This window comes from Urocitellus parryii, unplaced genomic scaffold, assembly GCF_045843805.1.
Source record: "Urocitellus parryii isolate mUroPar1 unplaced genomic scaffold, mUroPar1.hap1 Scaffold_40, whole genome shotgun sequence".
NCBI lineage: Eukaryota > Metazoa > Chordata > Mammalia > Rodentia > Sciuridae > Urocitellus > Urocitellus parryii.
Window position 1 is genome coordinate 403944 of NW_027553586.1, and position 23261 is coordinate 427204.

At 45.8% G+C, this 23261-nt stretch overlaps 1 pseudogene; it reads left to right on the forward strand.

Annotated features, from left to right (window-relative positions):
• The first annotated feature begins 1370 nt into the window (after positions 1-1370).
• Positions 1371-9077, forward strand: LOC144252284 (RNA-binding protein 14-like; annotated as a pseudogene).
• Positions 9078-23261: the final 14184 nt, after the last annotated feature.

Sequence of the window (23261 nt, forward strand, 5' to 3'; positions counted from 1 at the left end):
CAAACCCCAGATGAAGGAAACTCAGAGGAAAACAATTACTAAAAATCTGTGTCTAGGCATATCATATTCAAACTGCATAAAAACAGAAAACATAATAAACAGAAAAGCAGAAAACTAAACATACATACATACATACATACATACACACACAAAAAAATTATCTGTAGAGGGACAACTTACCTACATAGGGAAACAACAAAACTTGTCTTTAGAGGGACAAGGAAAGTAATTACATATTCTCAACAGAAATCACAAAATAAAAAAATAATTAGACAAACTACTTGAAGTATTAAAAAACACTCTGAAATATATATATCCATCAAAATAATCCTCTAAAATGTAGAAATATGATTTTTCTCAAACAAAATCTGCAGAAATTCCAGGCCAACAGATCTGCCCTATAAAAATGTTAATTAAAAAAGAAAAAGTTCTCTAGGCAAATAAAAAAAAGGTCAAAATCACACCTATGTAAGGAAATGGAGAGCAAAGAAGAAGGGATGGATCAAGGTTAAAACCGGGTTTATTTTTCTTATTCTTAATTGATTTGAAGCAATTGTACAATATATGGGCCAAATATAGCATATGCCTAAGTGAAATGAATGACATAAAAATCAGAAATGACAAAAATAGAAAGTGACACATTATAAGTTACCTGTGACACATTTGAAGTGATATAGTGCTCTCTGAAGATGGGCTTATGCTAGTTAAAGTGATATATTTTAAGTCTGGGTCAACAATTTAAAAAGTTTAAGAAAAAGAAAACTCTGTTAAGAGATAATTTGGAGTTATATAAAGTATTAAATTGAAACACAGAAGGCAGTAAAATATAATGAGAGAAAGAAACAAAGAACAAAAACAAACAATAGAAAACAGATATTAATATGGTGAATATTCGTTCAAGTTATAGCAATAATAACTTCAAAATGTCTAAACACACTAAGTAAAAGAAGTTTTCAGGGTGGGCACTTTATGTTGTCTGTAAGAAACACATTTTAAATATGAAGACTCAGATAATTTAAAAGTAAATTTCTCGAGAAAGATCTACTAGGCTAACACTAACCAAAATGAGGCTAAAATAGTTACATTAATATGAGATAAAGCAGACTTTGGAGCAATGACTATGAAAGATAAAAAAATAATAAAAGGGCTAATTGTTCAGAAAGACATAAAAATCCTAAATGTGTATGTACCTAATAAGACAGCATCAGAATTCACAATCCAAAGCCTGACAGGGTTGAAAGGAGAACTCAACAAGCCTATATTAAAGTGTGTACAATAGATTCCTGGGGAGAACTGCCGGTCGGTCGGACGTCTTGGCTGTCGCTGGAGGAGCGGTCCCGGCTCTCCGGGAAGGCGGCTGCGGTGGCAAAATGAAGATATTCGTGGGCAACGTCGACGGGACGGATACAACGCCGGAGGAGCTGGCAGCCCTCTTCGCGCCCTAAGGCACGGTCATGAGCTGCGCTGTCATGAAACAGTTTGCCTTCGTGCACATGCGCGAGAACGCAGGCGCGCTGCGCGCCATCGAGGCCTTGCACGGCCACGAGCTGCGGCCGGGGCGCGCGCTCGTGGTGGAGATGTCGCGCCCAAGGCCGCTGAACACTTGGAAGATTTTCGTGGGCAATGTGTCGGCTGCATGCACGAGCCAGGAATTGCGCAGCCTCTTCGAGCGCCGTGGACGCGTCATCGAGTGTGACGTGGTAAAAGGTAACACGGAGGCACGCTCGGGGGCGGGGGCGCGCTCGGGGCATTCTGCCTGTTAGCCACGCCCCTTACCCGGGGGTAGGTCACTGCGCGGTTGGGCAGGGTGGGGAAGTGCGCTGGGGTGAGGCCAGAGGTGTTGGGGGTGCGTTGGGCAGAGCCACCCTCCCCCCCTGCGGTCCAGGCACCGTTCACCAAGTGGGAGGAAGCGGCTCTGGGAGGGTGCGGCGGCCACTGAGAGCCGAGCCACGGGGCCTGGGACGCGCCAGAGACTTGCGAGTGTACCGGGAGCGCGTCTTCTGGTCTCCTGGGCCTGGCACCGAGCGGAAATTGGGAAGTGACGGGCACAAGCCGGATCATGGAGCGGGGAAGATTTCGCCACTTCCCCACTTCCTCTCCAGACGTCGGTCAGAGCAAGGGAAGAGGGAAAAGGTGGGGGCTGACGCCCCAAGGCCTCCCTCGTGTTCCCTCCCGATGAATGCTCCCAAGCGGAAGGTAACGGGGCCCTTGGACGTTTCTCGGGCTGGGATCTCTTAGTATTGTTTGGCATGGGTCTCCTCATGGGTACAGGAAGGGCCCCTTCCGAGCCACTTTGGTATTTTCAGTATTTGATGGGTTAGATGTGGCAGCTCTGTGGTCCAACTCCCTTAAACCTGTTTTCCCTCTTTTCCCACCCTTTGGGCTCGATTTTAGATCTGTTAGCTGGAAACCCTGACCTTTTTGCTTGTGGAAGGAGATTTGTTTTATGAGGGCCCCTTTTGTACAGCTTTACTTGCCAAACTGATGCCCCAGGGCAGTGTCATTCTTTCATAAGCTTGACGACTTGCAAGGGGGCATACTTTGGCTGAGGGGATTATGGGGAGAGATGTGAGAGGTCTTCCTTAAACATTGTCTGGAAACGATTTACTTGAGAGTTGTCATTGCTTGAATTAATTCTCAGAGCAGATCCCTAGTTTGCCTTTTCTTTGAGAAAAATGTGTCACCATAATTTAGGCTTGATTTCCTTTTTGGAGCCCAGTCGACTTTTTCTTTTTTTCTTTTTCTTTTTTAATATTCTGGGTTCTTATCCCCTAAGTTCTTTCTCTTTTGGGGAAGATTTGATGGGTCAGCCCTTGTATATATGTGGCCTGTCTTTGTTCCACTTGGGAACAGATCTGAATTAACTTTGCCCTGTTATTTTCAAGGATGCACCTGGGAGTATGTGATGCCCTCCTGGTATTGGATTCATGCCTGCTCATACCCTGTGTGAGACGTTTTGAGGATGAGAAATAAATAGGTGCAGTTGCTTGTTCATGGTCACCAAAGATATTTCATTTGTTGTCCGGTAAAGGCACATCTTTGGCCATTCCTTGTCCTTTCCACAAGCTGGGGAAATGTCATTGTGTCCCTTGCTAGGAACAAATTCTTATTCTGCATTAATACTCCATTCTATTTTCCTCAACTTAGGTTATGCAAGTCCACGAGACTATCCGGAATCGGGCTTTCCTGCTGGGTGCTCTGAGGCAGGATGTATGGTGCATGGATTTTTGATTTTGTTTAGAATGAAAGGGTGGGAGGGTGTCAGATTGGGTACTTGGCCAGCAAGGTGTATGAGAGTTTTGTGTTTAATTAATCTGTTAGGTTTCTTCTGTAGTTGTTAGGCAGGGTGACTGGTAGATTGAAAGTCTAGAATCAGTACTTGGGGCAATCTCTATGGAACTCATGATCAAGAAGCTTGTTCTCAAGTGATAGAGAAAGCCAAAAATGTTCTTGAATTTGTTTGGGATCAACACTAAGTGACTGGGGGAATGGTGGTGGTGATCGTGGTGGTGGTAAAGTGCATGATAACTTCACATGAGTTTTAGAATTTCTGGCTGATTCCCTGTGAGAGTTAGAGAGAAAAGTTTGTGCATTTTGTTCCTTTGTAAACATTTGTTAGCAGAAATGCTTGGACTTCCTCAGGGAGGTGTCTTCCATTGTTGTTAGGCTTATATGCAATAGCACCTGATGCACTGATATCCTTCACTGATATCTTTATAGTTCTTAGGGGTGAAAAAACTTAGGATTTAAAGTTGGGAATTTGTAGAAGAGACTGGCTCAATAAATAGCTTACTTATTTCTTGACTGTGAATGAGCGTTTGATTTGCTGTCAGGTCTTCTGGTTTGCAGTTCTAGGGTTCAAACTCAGGGCCTACATGCTGTGCTAGCGACTCTACCATTGAGCCACACCCTCAGCCTTGTCAAGTCTTTGAAAAGCACAGGACAGCTAGCTCTGTTTTATTTCACAGGAGAAAAACATGGTTGCTTGTTTACTCTAGGAGCTTAGATATGATTTGTAGACCAAAAATCTTCATAGCAACAGTGGTAACCACTCTCTGCAGCTGTGTCCTATTGGCTATTCAAAGATGAACAGCTTCAAGAACCACTTGCAGACTTTGGCCATTGCATACTTCAGGGGAGGTCTGAGTCAGAAGAGGAAAATTATCCCTTCTCTTTTGTGGGTAGCCATCCTTTAAATACCGAGCTCTATAATTTCAAAGTTTTTAAAAAATCATCTTAGGATAGGAAAAGTTGTTTTTCTGGATTCTCTTAACTTTGGTACTAGAGGGATTGTGATGTCATCAGACCATTAGGAGGTATCTGCAGAACTACTTGTTAGGTTTAATGCTAGTCTTAACGGAGAGATTACTTTGAGCTAACTATCCAGGCAAAAGAGTCCCTGGAGTTCTTCGGATCTCTGCTACTCTGATGGCTGGGAAGGAGTTGGGATTCTGGGCATCGTTGATGGGGTTAGGCTTGAATTTGGCTACTCAGTGTGATGGGACACAGTTAACCCTGATGTGATTCAGTCATTTGGACAACCTAGTTATAATTCCTTTCAGATATCAGGCTTAGAAACTTAGATATAATTTGGCTATAATTATATCTTCCCCCACCAACAGTTACATAGTTCATCTGGGCTGTCAGTTGAACTGAACATGTGAAATCAAACCAACCCCGCTTTTTCTTTTTGCAGTGCAGGGAATTGAACCTAGGGTCTCACACATATTAAGCATGAGCTCAGTTTACTGAGCTACATCTCCAGACCTGAAATCTCAGTTTTTAAATTTTACTCCTTGATCTCTTAATAAAACCCAGCTATGTAGGGAGTAGACAATGGATGTTTGGGGGAATTCCAAATAATCAGGAATGTGGTGTGTTTCCTTAATCCCTCACAGTGCCTGGAGATTGTCCCCTTTCATCCCCCCTCCCCCAGTCTGCCTACAGGCTCTAGCAGATCTTCCTGTTTTCTCTTTACCTTGAGTGAGCCTTTCTGCTTGTCATTGCATTCTCTAGGTGGTTTTGCCATTCCTGAGGGTCAGCACAGTTTCTGCTTTTAGAGACGTTAGACCACCTGCTACTGTTTTTAGCTAGCTACCCAGAATGAAGATGAGAGATCAGAGGATAATTCTAGTACTGTGTGGCCAAGTGAAATGGAATGCTTAGCTTTTCATAATTGGTAAATAAGGAATCAGGCTTTGTCTGTGGGAGTGTTGAAGACTTGAGAGTTGTGATAGTTCGTTTTGTTCTTTTATCATCTTTAGAAGGTTCCAAGTTTGTGTGTACAGATGACATTATGTTTTATTATAGATGAAAGATAATATTCTTTAGGAGAAATAGATCTTTGGGTATGCAAGTGAGGGTATCTCCATTATTTTTAAAAATGAAAATTTCTAAAAATAAGGACACATGTTTGAAGGTCATAGAAAGGATATCTTTGAAAATGGGGTGTTGGGAACTTCTTCGAGGTATCTTTTTATTTTTTAAACTGATGTGACAGAGATTGGATCCCAGCATTTGGATTTTTTTCTTAAAATAACCATAGGGCCTTTAACTGCAGGGCTTTATTTCTCAGGGACAAGCTCCTCTCATTGTTCAGGTCCTGTTTGCACCATTGCAATTTCTACAATTTCTAGTATGGACACAACCCCGAGAATTTTTTTTCCTTTCTAAAGTTTTCTTCTGTGGTAGATGAATAGTTCAGTTTTGAGATTTATAGCCTGTCTTAGTCCCTCTTCCTCACACAATTCATTCAGGTCTTGAATGAAAGCCTCAGGGGTGACCTTCTAGCTTGCAGTGATTGCAGCTTCTTGCCTCACAGCTGAGAAACCAGGTCTTTCCTGTGTGCAGTCTGGCCTATGAACAGAACTCCAAAGGATAAGGTATACCTCTCTGTCCTTTAAAGAGGAAGTGGTGGAGGATGTAATATGCCTGAGGGGGAGGGGTCTTAGTTTCCATTTTCCTTACCTTGTAGATGTACATAGGGTCTAGAATCTCTCTTTCTAAGCTTACATTTTTTTTTCATACTACACAGTTATACCTTACACCAATCTGTCCCAGGGACAGATGGGTGTAGCAAAGGGGCATGGGGCATAGAAGAGCTAAAACTGGTCCTGACATTGATATACTTTGATTTGGGCAAAGTAAAAATTCTTGAACATGTTTGCCCAACAGTAAAGTGGAGATGATGATCCTTTGTTGTGCCACCTTACAGGATTGTTATAAGGCCCAAGTGAGGTTGTGTGCATGAAAGTACTTTGAAAGTTGGAAAGTAATGTGAAAAGAGGGGAGATTACATTGGAGGAATTTTGTGAACTGCTTGCTCTTTGTAGGCTCTTGCCTGAATTGAATCTCTTTCACCTTAATTGATCTAGGCTGAGAAATGGCTAGTGCTTGAGTGCTAAGCGTCAAAGGTGAGCAGTGGTGTTTGGTGAGCATGGGATGAGAACACTGAATAATTGAGTGATCCAGAAACCCTTTCTTTGTTTTGTCTGCTGGTTTAGTCTTAAAGTAGCTGTGAAGATTTTTATCCTGTGTTGCAGTTCATCTTTACTCTTTCTTTCCTCACCAGGGAGTTGGGTGAAGTGGCAGGGGGAAAGGGGAGAATGGGAAAAAGCCCTAGTCAAATGTGACTCTTTGGGACAGTCAGAAGCTTTGTTATGTGGGAACCAATATTTTATGACATACTCCTGGAGAGGAGGGTTTGGTGGCCTGGAGGTAACTGGCAACAGCTGGGTGCTGTTGTATCCAATTTGGGACCCATCGGGTAGCATGCCCTGCCCCCCTAATTGCTAACCCTCTGTCTGCTGCTTTATCAGACTACGCGTTTGTTCACATGGAGAAGGAAGCAGATGCCAAAGCCGCCATCGCGCAGCTCAACGGCAAAGAAGTGAAGGGCAAGCGCATCAACGTGGAACTCTCAACCAAGGGTCAGAAGAAGGGGCCTGGCCTGGCTATCCAGTCTGGGGACAAGACCAAGAAACCAGGGGCTGGGGATACGGCATTCCCTGGAACTGGTGGCTTCTCTGTCACCTTCGACTACCAACAGGCTTTTGGCAACAGCACTGGTGGCTTTGATGGGCGAGCCCGTCAGCCCATGCCACCCTTCTTTGGTCGCGACCGAAGCCCCCTGCGCCGTTCACCTCCCCGAGCCTCTTATGTGGCTCCTCTGACGGCCCAGCCAGCCACCTACCGGGCCCAGCCCTCAGTGTCGCTGGGAGCTGCCTACAGGGCCCAGCCTTCTGCCTCTTTGGGTGTCGGCTATCGGACTCAGCCCATGACAGCCCAGGCAGCCTCTTACCGCGCTCAGCCCTCTGTCTCCCTTGGGGCCCCATACAGGGGCCAGCTGGCTAGCCCTAGCTCCCAGTCTGCTGCAGCTTCTTCTCTCGGCCCATATGGTGGAGCCCAACCCTCAGCGTCAGCCCTCTCCTCCTATGGGGGTCAGGCAGTGGCAGCTTCTTCGCTCAACTCCTACGGGGCTCAGGGCTCCTCCCTTGCCTCCTATGGTAACCAGCCATCCTCTTATGGTGCCCAGGCTGCCTCTTCCTATGGGGTTCGTGCAGCTGCTTCCTCCTACAACACCCAGGGAGCAGCTTCCTCCCTAGGCTCCTACGGGGCTCAGGCTGCCTCCTATGGGGCCCAGTCTGCAGCCTCCTCGCTAGCTTATGGAGCCCAGGCAGCTTCTTACAATGCCCAGCCCTCGGCTTCTTACAATGCCCAGTCTGCCCCATATGCTGCACAGCAGGCTGCTTCCTACTCTTCCCAGCCTGCTGCTTATGTGGCACAGCCAGCCACAGCTGCTGCCTATGCCAGCCAGCCAGCCGCCTATGCTGCACAAGCCACTACCCCAATGGCTGGCTCTTATGGGGCCCAGCCAGTTGTCCAGACCCAACTGAATAGTTATGGGGCCCAAGCATCGATGGGCCTGTCAGGCTCCTATGGGGCTCAGTCGGCTGCTGCGGCCACTGGCTCCTATGGTGCCGCAGCTGCCTACGGGGCCCAGCCTTCTGCCACCCTGGCAGCTCCTTACCGCACTCAGTCATCAGCCTCATTGGCTGCTTCCTATGCTGCCCAGCAGCATCCCCAGGCTGCTGCCTCCTACCGTGGCCAGCCGGGCAATGCCTACGATGGGGCAGGTCAGCCGTCTGCAGCCTACCTGTCCATGTCCCAGGGGGCCATTGCCAACGCCAACAGCACCCCGCCGCCCTATGAGCGTACCCGCCTCTCCCCACCCCGGGCCAGCTACGACGATCCCTACAAAAAGGCTGTCGCCATGTCGAAAATGTACTGTATGCCCCCCCGCCTCTGCCCCCAGCTGGGGCTTAGGGCAAGGGGCTGAGGTTGGCATGGGAGGGGAATTTTAGGCCCCTCCCTCGGTCTTTTCTCCTTTACTCCTGTGGGGTGTGCAGAGGCCGAGGGGGTCGGTGTCTGTGAACTTTTCTGGTCACCAGGGTTCAGGTGGAGCACAGAGCTCAGCCTGGGGTGGTACCAGTCAGGCTGGGAAAATGTCACCATTCTAGACTAGCCCAGGTTCCTTAGGAGCCACTGCCTGCAGGATTATGGCTCATACCCTTTCCCTATGTCTCAGGGATTCTTAAGCCTGTTACCTTGTTGTCCTGGTATTGGTGGGGGTGGGCGTGAAAGAGTAGTCCTTTTGACACTTAATGGCTGAAGGCAAGTTTATGAGATGCGTCCACACTCTGGGAAGTTGGGGACCTTGCTTTCATCCACCGTTCTGTTGATAAACAACCAAAGTCTTTGTGTAGGACCCATGGGTGGGGATATTTTGTTTGTGGTTTGGGACTATAGACCAAAATTCACCTTGGCCACTTCGGAAAGGAGGGCTTCAGTGGAGGGCTTGGTTTCCTAATGAGTTGAACCCAGGCTTGATTTCTTGGCCTGGATAGGGTGAAAAACCTTCTGACACAAGGAAACCAAACTGTTGGAGATCAATCTGATCACACCCTCCCTGTCCCTATTGGCATCTCCCCCATGCCCATCTGGAGCCCTCCCCTCAATTGTCTCATTCACCAACTGTCTTCTTCTCTCGACTAGGTATGGTTCCGACCGGCGTTTAGCCGAGCTCTCTGATTACCGCCGTTTATCAGAGTCGCAGCTTTCGTTCCACCGCTCGCCGACAAAGTCCTCGCTGGATTATAGGAGCCCGAATAGCGTGCGTAATCGGAATGGGCATCGGGCAGGCGACGGTAATGAGACAATTGAAGTGGCCAAGGTGAATTTTGGTCTATAGTAGTCCTTTTGGCACTTAATGGCTGAAGGCAAGTTTATGAGATGCGTCCACACTCTGGGAAGTTGGGGACCTTGCTTTCATCCAGTGCAGCTCAGATGCACTCTGGCTACCAGCGCCGCATGTAGGGCCATCCTGGGGATGGGGCACCACGGGGAAGGAGGGAGAGGTAGGTAGGGTGCAGACCCAGGTTATAACCACTCTGGCCCATACCTCTCCCATTGCGGTTTTTCATCCCCTCCCTCTACCATGTGGGCCTTCCCCAGGAGACCATCCTTTTGAGTGTTTGGCAGTAACTTACTTTGTTCCTTCGCCTCAGCATCACATCTTGTTACTGGCTCTAGATCTGCGGTTTTCCCTCTACCCTGCCTCCCATCTCTCCAGAATGGGAATTACTTTTGTTTTTATTTTTTCCTGGCTCCCTTTTATTTTTGTGCATGATATTTAAGGTCGTGTGGATGGGGAAGCAACCTGCAGCTGAGGTCGGCGGCGCCTTTTTCTTTTAGATGTGAGGGAGGCCAGGAAAGGGTTAGCTTAACCATTTCCTGTGCGCCAAGCTGTGCCAGCAGTCCAGGGGGCCCTGATTGTTCCTCTGTAGACTGTTGAGACTGAGATCCTATTGGGACAGTCAGTTGGTATGTGTCCAAATCCCTGCTTACCACTGATGTTCTAGCGATGGTGAGCAGCACAGTCCCAATTCCCCATCTCCCCAAGTAGGTGGTGTTAGAAAACCTTAATTTCCCCCCCTTTTGTATGGACTACAAATAAAACTTGGGGCGATTTGCAGTTTGAAAAAAAAATAAAGTGTGTACAATAACCCTCTATCAGTAGTTGATCAATCAAAGAGCTAGACAACAAGTACAAATTTTCATGAACCAAAGAGTTCTACCTATTAGCTTGATGAAATTGACATGTACAGAATATTCCATCCAACAATGGCAGAATTTACATTCACATTTACATTAATATGAAAACTTGACAAAGATATAACATTTTCTGGGTCATAAAACATACTTAAAATTTATTTAAAAAATCATGACTGGAGTTGTGGCTCAGGAGTAGAGCACTTACCTCACAGGTGTGAGGCACTGGGTTTGATCCTCAGCAACACAAAAAACTAAAGAAAATGAAGATATTTTGTCTATTGCCAACTAAAATTTAAAAAAAAAATCAAAATTATGGGCTGGGGATGTGGCTCAAGTGGTAGCACACTCGCCTGGAATGCGCAGCATTGGGTTTGATCCTTAGCACCACATACAAATAAAGATGTTGTGTCCACTGAAAACTAAAAATAAATATTAAAAATTCTCTCTCTCTCTGAGTGTCTCTCTCTCTTTCACTCTCTCTCTAAAAAAATCAAAATCATACAAAAAGTTTTCCTCTTATCATAATAAAATTTAAAGGATTCTTTGAAAAATACCTCAATATTATAAAATAAGTGACACAGTTCTGCAACAACCCACTACTCAAATTATCAAGAGAAGTTTAGAAATATTTTGAAGTAAATGAAAATGAAAATACAGATTACAAAAATTTGTGCAATACAGCTGAGCAATGCTTAGATGGAGTAATTTATAGCATTAAATTCTTTTTTTTTAAAAAAATATATTTTTTTAAAGATAGAGTGAGAGAGGAGAGAGAGAGAGAGAATTTTTTTAATATTTATTTTCTAGTTCTCGGCGGACACAACATCTTTGTTTGTATGTGGTGCTGAGGATCGAACCCGGGTCACACGCATGCCAGGCGAGTGCGCTACCACTTGAGCCACAACCCCAGCCCCAGCATTAAATTCTTATGTTGGAAAAGGAGTTCTAAAATCAATAACCCACGTTTCAGTAGAAGTATAGCAAGTGAAGTTCTAAAGCAAACAAGAAATAAGAAAGGGGAGGGGGAGGATCATCAAATTTGAAGCAGAAATAAAAAAATTGAAAAGCAGGAAATAATAAAGAAAATCAACAAAACCACAGTTGGTATTTTGACAATATAAATTAATAACAATTCTAGCCAGGCTAACAAGATAACGAAGAGAACACATAATAAGCCAACATTATAAAGGAAAGAGAGACTATCATTACTAATCATGAATCTTAAAGATGACAAAAGAGAGCTATAAACAACCAGCCCTATCTATAGCCACAAAACTGGTAGCCTAGATGAAGTGGACCAACTACTTAAAAAACATGAACTAAGAAAATTCACAAAAGAAATATAAAGTCTGTATAGCATTGTATATTTACTAAGAAATCCAATCAATAATTAATAACCTTTCAAATAGGAAAGTATCAGTCTCCAGTGTTTCATTGGTGAGTTCTACCCTAAATTTATAGTTTTCTAAATTCTCCACAATCTCTCCCCAAACATAGAATCAGAGGGCACAATAACACATTCTATAAGACCAGCAGCACCCGAACCAGATAAAGACATTGCAAAATAGGAAAAGTATAGAAATCTCTCTCTCGGTAACACAAACACAAAACCCCTCAACAAAATATTAGCAAATAAAATGTGTAAAAATGTACATACTGACAAAGTGGAATTTATTCTAGGTATACAAGGTTTAACATGATCTACTACATTACCATGCTAAAAGAAGAAAATACATGAGTTCAAGTAAAAAAATTACTTAGCAAAATCCAATTTCTATTCATAATAAAAATAAAAAGTCCTTGTCTTATACAGAATATACACAAAACCCTAACGAAAACATCATACCTAATGTGAGCAATTTGATGATTTTTCCAAGAGAAAAGCAAGGGTACCCATTTTCACTATTTCTATTCAACATCATATGGGAAGCCCTCACCAGTTCAAGAATAAAGAAAAAAAAATATACATTCAAAGGAAGAAACAAGGTGTTTTTATTTTTAGATGACATTGTAATCTATGTAGAAAATTCAAAAGAACAAAACCAAAAACTCTTGGAAATAAGTGCATATCGCAAGGTCACATTATACAAGATCAATACTTGAAAGTACATTTTGGCCTCATAAAATGTGTTTGGAAGTATGTCCTCTGCTTGTATTGTTTGGAAGAGCTCAAGAGCTAGGTAACAAGAGTGGTGATAGAAGGGGAAGTGGACACCAGAAAATGTAGGCAAGAAGATACCAAGTGGCAATGTACAGGATAAGCAAGTTTAGAGATGTACTGTACAATGTGAGGACTGGGGTGATGAAATTGTACTATGTATGGTTTGAATTAAATGAGTATATTTTAGCTATTCTTGCTATGTAAACAAAAATGGGCAATGTAAGATGTGGGATGATGATATGCTAATTTTCTCCAATGTAGTAACATTTTTATTCTGAATATCTTACAAATGTATTCTCAAGTTTGTATGAAGACGACAAAAATTTAGATAGTCATAATTTGGAGAAACTGAACTACTCAAAATTAATAACCTACAACTTCAGTTAAAAAATAGGGTCTCATAAAAAGTATGTAATCACTTTGCATAGACACACTGACTCAACATAGAGACTTATAATTTTGCTTCCACCAATTAGATGCACTTGCAGGACAGTTGATTGAGGACATTAGATATGCAAGGGAAGAAGCAGAACATAGAATATCCATGCCTGTGTGAATCGTGGCAAAGACAATGACTTCCTATTACAGTAGGTAGAGACACTCATTTTGCTACTAAGTTCACTGGATGGAGTTGAGTTTCAAACCACTGAATGACGTCACTAAGAGGGCATATGGTAATGTAACTAATGGCCTCATCTCAGTATATGGTATGAAAATGAATTCTAATTTGTTGTCATTAGTAAGAGGGTCCTAAGGGAACCCCCCTGTCCTCACAGGGTGAGAGGCTGCCTGGGAACATGTTCTCCAGTTACCTTTTAACTTCCACCTCCATGTCTCAGCAAGTGGACAGTATATGAAAACAGAACTTGACGCATTATAATCTCATGCAGGAATATACTTTTTTCCTGGAAAATTTATCCCAGGACACCTTAAAATCTCGACCCTTAGCCACACATTTTCCTGGCTTTGATTGTTTTACATAGATCCAATGCAAAGCAAAATAAAAAGGCATGTAGATCTTTCACCATCCAAGATTTCCCTACTCAAAGGAAAGGTCCCTTTGGGACTGGAATTGAGACTTGGCGGGCACAGTCGCCAGCCTCAGAAGATGGCTCCGCAGGTGTCTGTAATGTCGACAAGGATGGAACTCACAATCAGGAGCAAATACACAATGGCAGCTTGAGGACTTAGATTAAAACATATAAGGGACTTTCAGAGTGAGTTTGAAATCTGCCTTGTCTCACACTGTGCTTATTTTAAAAAATCAAATAGTTCTACAAGGCTTCAGACTAAAAAGGGGCCGTTCCTTCCCTGGTTTCCCACGCCACCCCTCACTCTTCTTCCTCCACAAAGCCACTGCCACTTCCAAACGTCATCTTTCCTTTTGGTACACATTTACCTTTCTTGAAATAGCACCGCAGGCCGCCTTCTGTGGACATGATTATCCCTGACCAGCTCCATTTTCCTGGGGACTCCTTCCACCCCTCTCTGTCTCTGAGCCCTCCTCCTGCTCATTCTTGGCAGCTCCCACGTAGGATGAGCACCAGGTGCCATGTGGTGAGCAGGCCCCAGGCAAACCTCAGAAGTGGGCCTTTTTCCCCTTGACTTCTCTGATAAAAATCTAGATGACTGGCAACTTTATTTCTCGCCATTTTGATGCTGTGAGGCAGCTTCTGATGGCGTTTTTAATGTGCCTGCAGGAATCAAATAATTTGTTGTGGCGCACAGTGTGGAGGGATCCTAAGCCTTCCCACATCAGCTAGGATGACTATATGATTTATCATCCCTACCAGAATACTTGAGCGAGTCAAAGGGAGATGTGAGCCATCAGCCAGAACACAGTCCGGGAGCCTGGCTGTCCCAGGCACCCTGCAATGAGTAGTTGCTCTAATATTAGCTTATTTACTCTGTGGTTAGCCTGTGATATGCCAAGAACGGCTGTGAAACTTCACAGCCGGCACAATGGAGCAAATGACCAAACGCCCCCAAAATGACATGATTTGGTGGAGAGGCCACAGCCAAAGATTCACAATGTTCTGTGGCACTTACTGTAGAGACAAGGACGACAACGCGTTTTCTGAATGGGTTGATGTTCCTAAGCAGAGAAAACCAACCAACTGTTGCTTTTGATCTTCCACTTCATTTCAGATACTTTGAAACATGTAAATTCTTTGGATGAATGTAAATCATTAAGGACATGTTGGATTGAATAGCTTATTAGGGTAAAAAGGCCATGGGCTTCTTAGATAATAAAGAGATGTCACATCTCCTTGGACAATAAACAAATTATCTAAGAGGCTCCAGTGTTCATGGCTCTGAGATGTCAACATTTTTGTAGTAGAATAATGGAGTTGGAGTGGCCTTTGATGAGCCTGTCTGAGCAGAAAGTACTGCTTCTCAGCTGTACCTCTCCTCCACTGTGGCCCGTCCCAGTGACATTGGTGGTCCAGGAGCTTGGCTTTGTTAGCTGAGCTATGGAGCTGCTACCATGCCTGATGCTCCCAGCCAGGGGCAAGGCCAGGGAGCCCACAGATCCAGTGGAAAGACATTTCCACCAGCAGGAATCTCATGAGCAAAAGCCCCTGGGGCAGGCAGTTAAGGGGTTTGGGGAAAATGAAAAGCAGAACTCTTGAGGGCAAAGAGCATCTGAACTAGAAGCTCACAGATGGGACCATGAAGGATCCTGAAAGCCAGTGTGCAGAGCTGGGACTTGGTTTCATGGGCTTCTTTTTCTCCAAGGATGACAGTAATCTTAAAATGGGAGGGTTAGGAGAAGCATCCCTTGGGAGGCGTCGGCAGGAGTCCAAGGCCAGCGAGGGCCGGGGACTGCAGCTGCCTTCTCCAGGCCTCCGGAAGCCACCTTTCATTTTGCCAGATGGGAGTCACAGAAAACTGGGAAGGGAGAAAAGCTCATAATTTCCCAAAGAGCAGGAGAAGCTGGGTTCTGGAACACACAGATGATACGTTGGATATTAATATTGGTTCTGAGCAAAGATTTCAGCAGATCTTTGAAGAGCTAGTGTGTCGACACTTGGCAGGAAAGGTAGTTCCTCAGAGCCAAGCCAACTAAGTTCCTCTCTTCATAGTGTTACCAGATTGGGTTTCCAGGGCTGTGGCGGAAATTCTTCTCCAATCTCCTCAACGAAACGGAGGAAGGTGGGCAGGGTGGGCAAACAGCTTGGCAAGAGCCCAGATATAAGCAAATGCAAGATTAGAGGTGCAGGCAGATGTCCCCAGTGCTGCCGGAGGGCTCTGTCCACATCCTACCCTGATGATGTGCTCATCAATGACAAGGGTGAGGAGACCTTAACGGGTCTATTATGGCATATTCTCTGCTGTCACAGAGCTGATGTGTTACATGTCAGACTTAAGAGTTTAAGAGATTTTGGTTGTAAAAGGATGCATGGAAACCAATAAGATGACATTTAACAGGGATAAAGATAAATCCTGTCTTTGGATAGAAAAAATTAACTAGCTCAGTATAGGATGGAGAAGACCCAAGAGCGGTTCATCTCAAACAGACTGATGGTCTATAATTGACCGGAAGTTCAATGTGAAACAATAGCCCACATCCTGGCTGCTCAAAAAAAATCAATATAAACTTTGGGTGCATCAATAGACTCATAATATTGAAGGTATTAAAGGGAAGTGCTTCCAGGTCAGAGCGTTCTGGGGTTGTCGTGTGTAGTTCTGGGTACCAGGATCAGGGGACAGGACTTGGGGAGGAGGGGCACATGCATCTAGGCAGATGAGGGTCTAGAAGCTGTCACATGATGGACAGGGAGGAAATGGGGACGTTACTCTGAGACACGAGGGCTGTCTTCCAAGCATTTGAAAGTCTGTCGAGTGTAACAGGTGGCCAATTTTGTCTGGAGGGTTCATTCATTTATTCAGTAGCTTTTTTCTCACTGCCAACTACATTCCACATTGTGTCAAGCATGATGGGTGTTAGAGGCATGTGATCTCCCAGGAGAGTGGACACAGGGTCCCACGGGCTGAGGTGGATTGACATTAGGGATACATAAGGGAAGCACAAGGGGTAGACTTGCTTGTGCCTACAGAGGCCCATTCATGCCTACCTGACCAGGAAGTCAGGGTGCTGGTGGGCCAGGAAGGCGGGCACTTGGGACTGGGGAATGGTGCTGACTGAGGTCCAGAGTATTCAAACACATGGCCGTGAGAGCTGTGAGCTAGAGTTTGCGGATGGCATGGTGTGACAGGGGTGTTGGATGCCAAAGATGGCCTTCGAAGCAGGACAAAGTCTATGCCAAGATGCTTGCACTTAATAGTAGGCAACAGAGAATGAAATGACATCAAGTACCTTGTCTCTTTGTGCAAATTAACCCTCCAGTAATGAAGCTGAGCTGAGGGCTTAAGCCCCTGACTACCATTGCAACATTTCAGAATAGAGGAAAACTTGAACCAGGGCAGGAGGAGATCGAATTGACCAGACAAAAGCAGGACCTGCAAAGGATGCTTTGGCAAGGGCAGTTTGGGCTAAAAATAAGCAACAGTCTATTTAATCATTGAGGTTCTTCAACTTGTGAAAGGAGCTGAGTGACCACTTGTCAGGGATGCCGTAGAAACCACAGCTGCATTGGCAGGCAGGTGGGACCTCACAGGGCTTAATGTCCCTTATCAGTGCTAAGAATTGGTGATTATCTCTCACAGTGTGGAGTGATGATTTCATCATGAGAAAGCATGTTTCATATTTTAATATCAGTAATGAAAGGTGGCATTGCTGGTTCTTGGTTTTGAGATTCTATGCTAACGGTATGGTCTTGCTAGAACTCCCGGAGCAAGAGACCACAGACTAGGCAGTTGAACAACAGGCACTTGCTGTCTTTCTGGAAGCTGGAAGTCCAAGATCAAGGTGTGGGCAAGGTTAGTTTCTCAGAGGTACAATGGAAGGACCAGGTCCAGGCCCCCCTCCTTGTCTGTAGATACAATTTTCTACCTGACCACCATCTTTCTTCCTTGAGAAATTGTGTTCACATTTCCCCTTCTTATGACACTTGTCACATTGGATTATGCCCCAGTATAATGACCTCATTTTTACCTGATTGCCCCTGTAAAGACCCCATCTCTGAATAGGTCACATTCTGAGGTCCTAGGGGTTAGGACTTCAGCACAGGAATTTGGAGGGGGCATAATTCAGCCTATAACAGTAACTGAAGGTCAACTCTGGACTTAGAGAGAAACCACAGCCCCTAACAGGATCTCTGAGCCCTCCTGTGAGCAGGCCCCCTCTGCCACAGTGAAGTCCTAGGCTCCTCGGTGCCTTCATCTGCCAGAAGTGGACTCCCCAGCTCAGTGCTCCCCTCTGGTCCCTCAATTTCCTCCTCAGGCCAATTCGGATCCTCCAGAACTACTGGAATCCTTCCATTTTGTTTCATAGCACTTATTATTTGTAATTATGAATTATTTTACCATCAGCGTGCCTCTGCATATTCCTGGGGGAACATGCTTTAAATATCAACTAGGCCCAGGTAGCTGCATTTAAAGGAAAGACTGACAATCCAAGTAAAAATATGTGTTCTTACTATGTTCAGTACCCGTGGCAACTCTCTAGTCCATTTCATAATTTTAAATTGTGGTAACAGAGAACATAAAATTGACCATTACATTCATTTTTAAGGGTACAGCTCTGAAGCATTGGCAGAGTCACATCATTGGGCCACCATTGCCACCATCCCTCTCCAGAACTTCTTCATCATCCCAAACTGAAACTCTGTCCCCATTCCATCTCCCCAATGCCCCCGGCACCCACCATACTATTTTCCAACTCTATGAATTTGCCTACTCTTAGAGCTTGATATTAGTGGAGTCCTGTAGCATTTGTCCTTTGGGGACCAACTTACTTCACTCTGCACTATGTCCTCAAGGTTCATCTATGCCATAGCATGTGTCTGAATGCCCTCTCTTTTAAAAATGGAATTTCCCTGGTCTGGCTCTCCTGCCTTGTGCTTCTCCCATCGTCCATTGGAGTGTACTTGGTTTACTCCTACTTTGGGCTACTGTGCACTATGCTGTCGTGAACACGGGTGTACAAATACCTATGAAGTCTCTGCTTTCAGTTCTTGTGAGAACATACCCAGAAGTGGAATTTTCTATTTCATTTTTAAGGTGCTGATTACAACCCTATAACCTGAGTTCATGGCCACCTGCAGTTGGAAAGACTCTGTTTTCTGTGCTGCACCTTTGGCCCCAAGCCTGGTGTCTGGCACTGTGTAAATTTTTTGGAAGCCTGTTTCATTAAACAATAGATGTCCAAGGCTTCATGTTTCTAAGTATTTTTTTTTTATTGCTCTCTATGAATAAATGGTACAGAGCTCCTACTTTCTTTTCTCTTTTTTCACACATTATACAAATGCTGTTATTAATTCCACTGAACACTATGGTTACATTGTCCTACAGAGTGTACATCATTTATTACAATGACAACATTTTCTGGGCTTAGGCCACAAATTACCTCAAAATGATGTGGAATCACAGTCTGTTAAAATAATTGGGAAAAATATCACACATTATTAATTAAATCTTCAGAGATTTTTCTTGAACTTTCTCCATGAATTCTTTTTTTAGTGTCATGTAGATTAAACCTAATTGACTTAATGTTAATATGCTTGAAATGATTCTATATATTTTTTTAAGCCTAAGGTTTTATCATTGTGGGAAAAACACAGCTGTTGGATACCCTAGGTTGAGTGTAATGATGATCTTTATTGACTCAAAAGCAAGTGGACTGAGTTCTTCCTTGTAATTCCACTCTAATGGAATTAATATCTTCTAAGAAAATCTCCAGCTCAAATTTACAACTGAACTTTTAAACAGAGTTTTCCTTTCCCACTTCTGAATTTTCTTTACTTCCAAACCTCAGCTGTGGTGACCAGATAGTATTCTTTTACCATTCAAAGTCAGGAATACAAAATAAATATTTTTTAAAAAGTCACTAAAGAGAAGCAACTTCTTAAAAAATATTTATTTTGTAGTTATAGGTGAACACAATTCTTTATTTTTTAGGTGGTGCTGAGAATCAAACCCAGCACCTCACACATGCCAGGCGAGCACTGTACCTCTGAGCCCCAGCCCCAACCCAAGAGAAGCAACTTTTAATCATGTATTCATAGTTAACATTTCCCTTCCTAGTTCAGAAATGCCACTCCCGGATTATGCCAAACCTCCCCTGGATCCTGAAGCTCAAGATTGGGAGGTTGAGTGTGAAGATGGGCACCGAAGAGGGGAAGGGTGGCAAATGAGAAAACAGGAGGGCAAACTCAGAATGTTCATCGTGTTCCGTGTCGCCCTTTGGAAGCTCTCTCTGCACAGCACCTGCGTCTTAGAAATGCAGGGGACAGGGAGACCTTTACTTGGCCCTTTTGCCAAGTGTCTTGGGCTCTCATTTCCCTTCCCTGATGAAGTCCTCAAACATGTGTCCTCCTCTTGGCATCCAGGAACCTGATTTCCATTCCCACTGCCCCCTGAGATGCTCCAGGTCACCTGGGAGCCTTTTGCCACCAGATGAAGGGTCTTTCCCCATTTGCATCTTCCCTGGCCTTCTGCAGAAGACCCTGCCAAGCACTCACCCCCGGAAGCTGTCTGTGCTCTCAGCTTCCTGCACCACATCCTCCGAGGAAATTCTGGCCTCTCCAACTGCTCCTTTGGAATTTCCTTCTCCCCCCCTTGCCAAGCTCTGCCCCAGTTCCCCTCTGACTTTCCACTCTCTCCTTTAGAGAATTCACTTACAACTCTTTGCCAAGGATTCCTAGAGCCCAACCCTCTCACTCCAGCTGCCACAGGGCACTCCTCACTGGAGGTTTCGCTGTCCCTGCCTATCCCCCAGGTCCACCTTGGTTCCTCTATCCAGGCCCTCAGTGCTCATTTCTGGAACACTCAAGACACCCTGGGCTGCTCCAGCAGCAGTCCCTGACCCCTGGTGTCCAGGTCACACACAGACTCAGCTCCCAGCCCCACTCTCATCAGCATGTGCACCCATGAAAACCTCCACATAGCCCTCCATCTCCTGCAGGGTCTTGTTTAGTCCCCTCTGGCTCTTGGAACTCTCTCCCCTGGCTCCTGGCCCTCAGTCCAATCTCATTCTGCTAATGTCTGCTACATGAGCCATCCATTTCCACCAGGCAGGGCAGGCTTCTTGGCCCCTCTGCAGGTCCTGCTGGCCTTCTTTCCTGCAACATCCTTAGGACGTACTGCCCACTGTCCTTCACCCACCTAGGTCTTTCAGCCTTTATCCTCGATATATCGTCCCTTGTCAACAATCCTTGTTTTCCTTAAAGAACAGGCCTTAAAAGTCCCCCTTTGCCTGCAGCACCTAACAGCAGCCTGGTTTCCCCATAAACTAAATGGGCCACACACAGAGTGACAGACCCCGTCCCCCACCCTTCCATCTACTGGTATCTACTCTAGTAGTTTCCAGAAAGACAGGCCTCCAGACCTAGGGAGGCCCAAAAGTTCCCTAACAATAGCTCATACATCCCCCGCTATGTTCAACCTACACAGGTTCACACCTAAAACTTCAGATTTGCCCATATAACTCAAGGGACGAGTGGTTGTGCATCAGAGGTGTAAACGTCACACTGTCGCTTCTGGACCAAGTCCATCGGGGTTAGAGCACCCTCACCGCACTGTCATCACTTCTGGCCTTGGGTAGTTAGCTCAGAAGGTTGACCTAGCTTTAATAGGGGCAGGAAAAGTTGCAAACTCGCGGATGGGCGCGCTTCTCCCGCTACAGTACTTTGTCCTGACCCTCGGCCTCGCCCTGACTGAATGAAGGCAGATGCAAGGCTGTGACTGTGACTGGCCGGGCGGCCCTGGGTGGGAAGCCACGGAGGGTGGCAGCTGCGCGCTGTCCTGGCCGAGGCAGGGCCAGCCGCGGGGGGAAACGGGCGGCGAGGGCGCGCTCGGAGACGCGGCCCCAGGGAGGCGCCCGGCCAGTTGTCCGCGCTGGGTCCCGGAGCTGCGCACGGCGCGAGGACAGCGCATCCGCCGAGCGTGGGCAGGGTCCAGCGCCCCTGCTCGCGGCCTCGCCCTTTGTCCCCGCGAGGCCGCCCGCCGCTGCAGGGCCGGGCCTGGAGGCAGCAGCCGCGCCCGCCCTTCACGTCCCCGCGCCGCCGAGGCGCCCCCTGGCGGGCGGCGCGGGCAGCGCGGGCGGTGGCGGCGGGCCGGTTGCCATGGTGATCGGTGGCAGCCGCCGCCACAGCAGGGCCGGCCCCAGCGCCAGCGCAGCAGCGGCGCGGTGCGGCTCAGTGTGTGGGTGAGCGGTGGCCGGCTGGGAGTGGGCGCGGCCCACGGCCTCAGCATGGAGAACTGCTTCTCAAGCTACAGCAGCCTGTACGGCACGTCCTCGCTGCTCCAGTTCTGCAACGGTGAGGGCCCACGGCGGGCGGTGCGAGGGGGGCCAGGCCTGGCGGCCGCGGCGACCACACAATCACCCCGCTCCCGCCGCCGCCGGCGCATTGTGCTGGGGCCGCGGGGCCACGCTCGCCCCGGGCCCTGCGCACGCGGCCTGCGTGCGGACCCCGGCGGGAAGCGCGGGAGGCGGCGGGGAGGCCGGCAGCCCCGCCCGGCCCTAGGAGGAGCGGCGGCGGGGCTGCCCTGTTCCCGGGGAGCAGCGCCCTGGACGCTGCGCCCGGCAGACAGGCCCAGGCACCGGCCGACTCCCGGGATGCGCGGGTGTGCTGCAGAGGGACCCGGGACCCGCCGTTTCGCGCAGCCCGGAGCTTTTCAGCGCAAAGACGGCGAGGACTGGCTCCAGGGTGCTGCGTCTTATTTGGCGTACGGGATAATAGTTTTTTGTTGAATTTTTTTACAAGAAGGAAACATTCCTACCTATGCATAGGGCATTGGGTAAACAAATATGAAATCCTGCATGCTTGGAAGAGTTCTGGTCTCACTAGCAGGGCTGAAACAGATTTTCACAGCACGCTGCATGTATTATCAGAACATGATGTGTGATAATTCATGCACAAAAGTTTACCACCTATTTTTTTACATGTTGGGGTTATTGCTTCATCAGAGGACCCCCAAAGTTTGTTAAAGGAAAAAAAATGTGTATTTTGTAGAATATGCTTACATTGCAGTCGGGAATAATTCAGTCACTAAAAGATGGGGTGTAAAATTTCAGGAAAAAATTGTAGAATCATCTATTTTACATTTCAACTCAGTTAAATTTTGCTTCCTGTATTTTGAAGCTCTATATTGGGCACACACATGTTTAGGATGTTGAATATTCCTGGTTTTTATCCCTTTTTTCATTGTGGAATGACTGTCTAATATACACTTTATTAGACACCTAGTTTTTTTGACATTAACAGTAGTCCAGCCTTCTTTGCTTACTGTTTGCATGGTGTATTTTTTCTATTCATTTACTTCCATTCTATCTGTATCTTCATATTGAAGTGCATTTCTTGTTAACAGCCTATAGTTGGGTCTAGCTTTTTAAAAATATCATAAACAGTACCCATACAATTTTTTGTCAGAGAAATTAATCATGGCCGTCTATTTCTTGGTATTTGATTAGCATTTTGCAATTGTACATTCCTGCACATCAGATTTGGCATATTTGGACCATTGTTTTTTAGATTTTGTTTTTGCCCTATTCTCTTGCTTTTCCTTGTGTGCCAATTAAGTGTGTGTTGGACTGCTAAGAGTGCCTAGTAGATTCCCACGGCTCTCTTAATTTTTGGTCAGGCTTTTTTCTGTGTCCTTCATCTTCATTGCTTCTGATATGCCTGCCTTCAGGTTTTCTTGATCTTTCCTCTGTGTGTCCTTTCAGTTGTTGTCCATGCAGTGAACTTTTATTTCAGAAATTGTGTGTATGTATATATATGTATAAGTTCTGGAATGTGTATTTGGTTCTCTTTTTAATTGTTTCTATTCTGCTGGGATTTCCCATTTCTCTACTGAATTTTTATTCACTGAAAGAATGTTAATTTTTCTTTTTAGAATAGTTATAATATCTATTTAAAAT